This window comes from Henckelia pumila, chromosome 1, assembly GCF_033568475.1.
Source record: "Henckelia pumila isolate YLH828 chromosome 1, ASM3356847v2, whole genome shotgun sequence".
Lineage (NCBI taxonomy): Eukaryota > Viridiplantae > Streptophyta > Magnoliopsida > Lamiales > Gesneriaceae > Henckelia > Henckelia pumila.
The window spans coordinates 175518582-175527811 of NC_133120.1; positions in this window are offsets into that span (position 1 = coordinate 175518582).

Here is a 9230-nt window from a genome sequence, read left to right on the forward strand (position 1 = left end):
TCTGTATCCAACTGGACCTCAGACGGATGCAAGATGTGGGACTCATAAGCCATATACCGTCGCAACAGTGATACATGGAACACATCATGGATACTTGAAAAATACAGTGGGAAAGCCAGTCTGTAAGTAAATCTCCCACACTCTCCAAAATCTCAAACTGACTAATGAATCTAGGAGATAGCTTACCCTTGAGACCAAATCTCAATATCCTGCGGAATGGTGAAACTCTCAAGAATACTTTCTCACCAACTTGAAACTGCAATGGTTTGCGTTTGACATTATCATAGCTAGCATGTCGATCCTGTGCAGTCTTAATCCGCTTCTTGATTTGCCCAACAATATCAGTAGCCTGTTGGACTAATTCTGGTCCCTCTACTTGTCGCTCCCCCACTTCTTCCCAGAACAATGGAGTACGACATTGTCGCCCGTAAAATGCTTCAAATGGTGCCATACCAATGCTACGGTGATAACTATTTTTGTACACTAAATCAATCAATGGCAACTGATCTTGCCAAGCTGGACCAAAATCCAAAGCACAAGCTCGCAACATATCCTCAAGAGTATGGATAGTGCGTTTCGACTGACCATCAGTCTCGGGGTGATATGCAGTACTCAAGCTGAGAGTAGTACCCATAGCACGCTGTAAACTCCCCCAAAATCTAAAAGTAAACCTGGGGTCTCGATCACTGAAAATACTCACAGGTACTCCATGAAGTCGAACAATCTCCTGGATGTACAAGCGAGCAATCCTGTCAAAACTATAGTCTGGGTTATAAGGAATAAAATGTGTTGACTTGGTGAGTCGGTCCACCACAACCCAGATAGCATCACAATTCCTCGAGGATACCGGCAAATGGATCACAAAATCCATCGAGATAAACTCCTATTTCCACTCAGTAATAGGCAAACTATGAAGCAATCCTCCAGGTCGTCGGTGTTCTTCCTTGACCTGCTGACAAACCAAACATCTGGAAACATACTGATACACACTGTGCTTCATTCCTTTCCACCAGAAATTGAGTACGCAAATCCTTGTACATCTTGTTGCTCCCTGGATGAATACTCAACTTAGTACGAGAAGCCTGGAATAAAATTTCTTCCCTCAGAGTATCATCCTACGGAACTACAATACGGCCAGACAAAAAAAAAACCATCTTACTGATAGTGAAATCCAGACGTACTACCTTTGTTGGCTAGAAGAGCCAAACGTTGAGTTTTTTGGATCAGAGATTTGATCATCTCGAATCTGAGAATACAGAGCTGGCTCAGATAAAATCGCAAATATCTGGATACTCTGCATACCTTTTTTATGCTTGAAGATATATCCTGAAGAACAAAAATCTTCAATCAAACTGGATATCAAACAAGTTTGAGGTGCAGATACTCTTACCTTGCAACTCAAGGCATCAATGGTGAGATTAGCAGCTCCTGGATGATATTTAATTTCACAATAATAATCCTTCAAGAAATCAATACAACGTCTCTGTCTCATGTTTAACTCTGCTTGAGTGAACAAATACTTGAGACTCTTGTGTTCTTTGAAAATCTCAAATCTCTCGCCATACAATTAATGACGACAGATCTTCAACACAAAAACAATAGCTGCTGATATGAATCTAGAAGATGCTCGAAGATTCATATTGTTCCAAGAGTTGTTTCGTAACTTGCCATCGAGATTAGATGGATTTGGAATTCATGGGAATCAAGTTGGAAGATGTTTAATCATGATTTGAGTGCATGAAGACCAAGAAGAGAAGATAGGTTTGGAACTGGCCGAAATCAGCTCTCGAAGGCGCCCGGACCCAGGCTCGAACCCAGGCATGGACCTGGTTTGGACCTAGGCCCAGGGTCCGTGTGGTTCACGTACCCTGGCACGGACCTAGGCATGGGGTCCGTGCACATGCTTTACGTATCATCAAATTCAGCTTCCCTTAGTCTTAGCCACACGAACCTTGATCCGAACCCCTATCCAGGGTCCGTGCACACACACAGTGCGACGTGTTTGTGTGTGTTTTGGTGGATTTTATTATTTTGTGATATATTTTCCTATTATTGAGTATTATAATTCTACTAGGAAACTTTTAGATATTATCTTTTGATATCTTTGCATTATTTTGCGATATCTTTTATTATTTTGTAGTTTTATTATAAATACAACATATACATTCATTATAGAATAGATCATTGAAGTTATTGAATTATTAATTTTTATCTCCTTAAAAATTTTCTCTAGAATTTTTCCAAAGCTTTGCTTTGTTTTTATCAAATCAAACTTATCAAAGTTTAATTACTTTGTGGCATTTGTCGATTGATTATCTTCATGGGTTGTCAAAGACAGGTTCCTTTGAAGGTCCCGTTGTGATCAGTAGTTTATTCCACGAATATTTGTTGCTAGTTTCAAGTAAACTAGAGGTGGATTTTTGCAAACTTACTTGTTCAAAAGATTGGTATAACATTAAAGAATCTTTTTGCTATTGAATTGAGGGTACGGTTCTTTATAATCGTGTTTGATTTTCATGCATCCAAGATTCGAATCATTTGGTATCAGAGCTTAAGGTTCCTTTAATTCAAGTAAGTTGTATCTTTCTATTTGTTCTTCTTATCTATTCTTCGTTCTTCTTTTCCATTCTTCGTGTTCTTCGTTCTTCGTTTGTCGTTTGTCGTTCGTCGTTCGTCGTTCTTCGTTCTGTCAATCTTGTTGCCCAAGTTTTGTGTCTTGTGCTACAAGTTTTTTTTAAAAAAGAGAAAAATCTAAAAGCAAAAAAAAAAATCGGTCAAAAAAAATATTGAAGGACCGAAAGAGCTTCAAAAAAAAAAAGAAGAGAAGAAGCGTGAAAAACTTGTGGAAAATTTCTTGTGTCTTGTCAGTCTTTGTGGGCCAAGTTTTTCAATCTTTATAAAGTCAATTCCTTGTTTTTGTGCAATCTATGTGATCGATTGACAAGTGTTTACAGGTTTTGAACTTGTGGGTTTGATATTTAAAATCACAAAGCATAAGCTATTCCATATTTTGAGTGAAAAAAGAGTGTTTGAGCGATTTCTTTGGAGTGACTTGTGAGATTTTGGGTGAGGAATATTTTATTACTAACCTTTTTCTTGCAAGTACGATGTCCTATAGAAATTATTTTGTTGGTGGAGATGATGAGTATATGGAGAGTAAAATGAGATTTTATGGGTGTGGTAGTAGTAGAAGAAAAGATGAATGTAGTAGTGAGGATTATAGGAGTAGGAGAGAGAAAAAAATCAATGGATATTGTGATGTGTATCGAGATGGTGATGGTCATCGTGGAGAAAAAGATTTTGAATATTATTTGGGTAGAATTAAGAAAAGAAAGATTCCGTCATTTCATTAAGATGAGGATCCGGAATTGTATTTGAAGTGGAAGAAAAAAGTAGACAGTGTATTAGATGGTCATGATTATTTCAAAGCGTAAAAGGTTAAACTTGTCACAAACAAGTTTATCGGCTATGCTTGCACTTGGTGGGATAAAGTGGTGGTGAATAGGATAAGATGTGGTATGAGTCGTATAGCCACATGAGATGAGATGAAAAGAGCTATGAGGAAACATTTTGCTCCTAATCACTATGAGAGGAGAAGTGAAGTTCCAAAGCATGATTATCAAGGTACATCTAAACTTTCAAATTATAGTACTTGTGATATTGTATGTTTATGGTGTCATAACAAAAATGGGCATGATATGAGTCAATGTATAAAGGAGGTTATGATGAAAGTGGCGAATTCTCAAGTAGATGTTGAATCCAATGTTTTAGTGGATGTTGAGGAAAAATTTGAAGTTGAAGAAGTTGAGAAAATTGAGGTTGATAATACTTCAACTATTGATGATGTTAGTGTTGAAATATATGCGGTGGAGGGTGAATCATTGCTTGATGAGGATTCTTCTATTGTGCATGTTGTGGATAATATTCTTGTGGTAGATGAGAGTCCTAATGATGTTCATAGTGGGACTAGTAATTTTTTGTTGAATGAGTATTGTAATCTTGCTATTCAATTAAGTTCAAAAGAAGTTTTTGAGGATCAATTGGAATTTGAAAAATTGAGTGATATGGCTGAAAGAAAGAGTGAACAAAAAAGTGAGATAGCCATTGAAAATAAAGAAAAAAGAAATATTAGAGGCCAAAAAAAGAGTGTACAAAAGAGTGAGATGACCTTTGAGGTAAAAAAAAGAGAGGAAAGAAAAGAGAGAAAATAGACCAATAAAAAGAAAATATTATGGTCCAAAATTGCGAGGTTGAAAATTTTGCGCAATTGAATAAAATTCCTAAAGTACTTTTGTACAAAGAGGTTTTATCTCATTGTCATGATATAGCCGGTTCAATCCCGAGCATTGTTTGTTCTTCTTTGCAGGATTTTGGAGATGTGTTGATGAAGAAGCAAAGGATATACAATACTAAAATGCTTAACATGTTGTATCTATGTGAATTTGGTCACACACGAAGTGAGGTTAGAGATTTGAGAGTTGTTTCATTCGAGAGGTATGATTTAAATGTTGAATATCAATCAAATGTGACTATGATATCTATGAAATATGCTTGAATTTCAAATTGTTTTCTTAAGTCTCTTGAAATTTTGCATACTACAAGAGTGAATGATTTGGATCATATTGATGTGTTGAAGTCACTTTTTGATCTCAAGGTGTTTGACTCGTGGTATGTTATGAGATTGAGTGATTTGGTTTATGTTGATATGTGCGAGTGCTGCATGAATAGTATAGGCAAAAAGTCATATCTTCTTAAGTGGCTAGTGATGACTTTTGGGCTAGTTAACATGCCTAGTACTTTCATGAGATTGATGGGCTATATTTTGCATGCGTCTAGAGGTAAATTTATTGTGTTATACTTTGATTATATCTTAGTATATATCAAAACTTTGAATGGGCATGTCGAATATTTGATACTTGTGGTTTCAACACAAAGAGATGAGAGTTTGTGTGAATGTTTGAAAGATAATGTGTTGTGTACTAGAAAATTTGCTTTACTTGTGGATGGTGAGATTTTCAAGGATTTAGAGTTGTTGGTGAAGAGTTGATCAAGTACCAACAAGTTAAGGAAACTTTGGTAGTTACTACACTATCACAAAGATATGAGTTCTTATTTCTTTTGGTTACATGGTTCTTATTGTTTTTTAAATGCTAATAAATTGTGTGAATGGCCTAATGATTTTGAGGATGTGTTCGAAAAATACTTGTGCAGTGTTCATGGTAAATTTTATGTGAGCAAGTATTTGTTTAAAGAAAATGTTGCATGTTTTGCTTAATGAAAGGACATGTGTCTTGAGTTTGAAGTGTAACTTTGAGAAATCCAAATTTAAAAATATGTTGGATGATTATTTTCTATGGTTGCACATGAAAAGATTTATTGAGTGGAGTTGCAAGAAGCATGTTGCATGTGTACAAAAATTGCTAGGAGTGCAATTCTATGAATTAAATGGCTTAATTCTTATTCCTAGAACACAATGGTATAATATGTCAAAAAAATTTGTGTTGGGGTTAACTAGGTCTAAGAAGGGGAGAAATCTTATATATTATATTTGTAATGAAGTGTTGAACATAATTTTGCAAGTTCATGGCTTTAATGTTATTAGTTGTTGCATGAAAAATTTCATGAATATTGATATAGTTATGAGTTTGCGAGATATGCTATTGTGTATGAAAAATAATTATGAAATTATTGATATTTGTCTGTTGGGTTTTGCAAGTAAGATGTAAGATTTGAGGACAAAACTTTTTGAAGAAGAAAAGTCTGATATTAATCTACAAGACGCTCGAAGATTCATATTATTCCAAGAGTTGTTCCGTAACTTGCCATCGAGATTAGATGGATTTGGAATTCATGGGAATCAAGTTGGAAGATGTTTAATCATGATTCGAGTGCATGAAGACCAAGAAGAGAAGATAGGTTCGGAACTGGCCGGAATCAGCTCGCGAAGGCGCCAAGACCCAGGCCCAGGGTCCGTGTGGTGCACGGACCCTGGCACGTACCCGGTCACGGGGTCCGTGCACATGCTTTACGTATTGTCAAATTCATCTTCCCTTAGTTGTAGCCACACGGACCTTGATCCGAACCCCTATCTAGGGTCCGTGCACACATACAGTGCGACGTGTTTGTGTGTGTTTCGGTGGATTTTATTATTTTGTGATATATTTTCCTATTATTGAGTAATATAATTCTACTAGGAAACTTTTAGATATTATCTTTTGATATCTTTGCATTATTTTGCGACATCTTTTAATATTTTGTAGTTGTATTATAAATACAACATATACATTCATTATTGAATAGATTATTGAAGTTATTGAATTCTTGATTTTTATCAATCCTTAAAAATTCTCTCTAGAATTTTTCCATAGCTTTGCTTTGTTTTAAAAAATCGAACTTATCAAAGTTTAATTACTTTGTGCCATTTTTCAATTGATTATCATCATGGGTTGTCAAAGACAGGTTCCTTTGAAGGTCCCTTTGTGATCAGTTGTTTGTTACGCGAATATCTGTTGCTAGTTTCAAGTAAAGTAGAGGTGGATTTTTGCAAACTTACTTGTTCAAAATATTGGTACAACATTAAAGAATATTTTTGCTATTGAATTGAGGATACGATTCTTTATAATCGTGTTTTCTTTTCATGCATCCAAGATTCGCATCAGCTGCTTACTCAAGATCATGCACAGGGTAATTATTTTCATGAACCTTCAACTGTCTAGAAGTGTATGCTATCACATGACTATTCTGAGTCAGGACACATTTTAAAACCAGCAGAGAAGCATCAGTATAAACCACATACCCTCCAGATCCTGACGGTAATGCCAACACAAGCGCAGAAGTCAACCGTTGAAAAAGTTCACAAAAATTATCTTCAAAATATGAGGACCACTCAAAAGTTACGCCCTTACGAGTAAGTTGTGCCAGGGGTCGAGCTAGCTGCGAGACATTTGCGATAAAGCGACGATAATACCCTTCCAGACCCAGAAAACTACGGATCTCAAGTACATTCGTCGGACGCGACCAATTCAATATAGCTTCAATCTAGCTCGGATCTACAGAAACTCCATCCCTGGATATAGCCTGGCCAATAAATACCACCCGATCCAGCCAGAATTCACACTTACTCAACTTTGCGTATAATTGCTTTTCTCGAAGTATCTACAACACAATCCTCATATGATAAGCATGCTCATTCACATCACGTGAATATACCAAGATGCCATCAATAAACACGAAGACAAACTTTTCCAGAAATTCCCAAAATATGAAGTCTCAAGCATCAATCCATGCTATTATTACATCAAACGGATAGTTATAAAGGCATTAAACTAACTACACAAAGTGTACTTCAAGACATAATTCTTCTACAAGTTTGATATATTCTACAGTCCAACTTTAGCTACAACCCGAGACCTCACTTGCTAAACTCTCTCCCAAGCTGTTAATGTCATCTTTGACCAGCTCCTGCCCCCTCTGTTGCCATGCACACATACAAAACAAAGCAACAGCTAGAGAAACTCCAGCGAGAAATCATTCCCAGTATAATCGACATATATAAAGCGTTAAATAAATCATATCTACTCTATTCATAATCGACTCAACAATAGAGTAAATAACGCATATATCGATTAAGAATTGATTAATGTAACGTCGTTTGCCATCAAGATCGTAAACGATCTTGACATGGATATCCATCTATCTTAGTCATTTTGGACTAGAAAATAAGATCACCTCAGATCTTGGCATGGAATCAATTCAATATCATATCATATCATCATTGTATTGACTCAAACTCAAAGATCCACTACCTGAGATGGATTGACAACATCAAAATCAAAACAAAACAATAAACAAGTATGTGGTTTTGGCGGGACAACTCAAGAAATGTCATTCTCGAGTTTCAAATCCCTGACTCATGATGTCGTCATTATACCTTCGTATTTCTCGGTTCTAAATACTTCAAATCTGAAACATAACATCAAAACATTCATATCAAACTTTGTTCAAGTCTATCATATCAAAATCGAATCAAAACCATCAATAGATCATCAATCATTCTCATTTCAAACCTCAACTTCTTCTTCTTCAGTTCAACTCGGAGTCTGGAGTCGTTAGCCTTCAAAACTCAACTGAAACTGAAGAATAAAAATACTATAACATCAATAACATCTAAACAAAGATCTCAGCTCAGTCATAGGCTATCAAAACGGTCTCAAAACACAAATCGACGGCGTAGCGATTGAAAATCGGTAACCGACAAAATATCGAAATCAATATCAACCTCAATACCATTCATACTTATATCTAAACCAATAATACATCATCCAAATCATCATATCAGCAGCTATACTCATCTATATACATGCTGGAAATCATAATAAGTTCATTCAATACTCAATCTTCGATTCGGTGTCGATATCAAATCGCATAAAAGCTCAAGAACATGCTCAAGATGTAAACAGATGATCTCTGCCAACTTTCAACCCTCAAAACATGCCGAAATAAATAAACACTTACACTAGATTGAAGCCCTTGTTTCAAGGATTCCAGAACAATTTTCGGAATCAAAATCAGACAATTGGATCAAAAGTTACGGCGATTTGAAAATCAAGATTTCAAAAGGGAATGAAGAGGATCGGCTACTCTGTTTCGGAATTCTGAATTTTCTAAGGAAAGCACACGTTTACATGCTGATAGTTTCTAATAAAATTGGATATTTATTGACAAATTGCAATTTAGCCCCTGAAACTTCAAAAATTACAATTCAGTCCTCGGCCCTCTTTTAAATTCAATTTCAATCCAAAATAATTTAAAAATATTAGAATTTAAATCAAAACTCTAAATATTCTTAAATTAAATATACTCTAATTAAAATTAAATAATCTCGAATTAAATCAAATAATCCCGGGCTTTACACTTATTCTTGATGTTTATGCGATTAAATTGTCGATAATCGATGCACAATCGCATAGACTCATCCTTCTTCATTACAAAGAGAACAGGTGCTCCCCAAGGAGACACACTCGGATGAATGTAACCCTTGTCAAAAAGATCTTGATGTTTCTGTGTAAGGCCCGAAAATATTATGTTATTAATTTCTGAAATTTGAGATTTAAATTTCGAGTTAGAAAATATTAATTTGAGAATTTATGGATATTAAGATTTAAATTCCGGGATTGTTAAATTAGAATATTAAAATATTTAAATTGAATATTTATGGGATTTTCGAGATT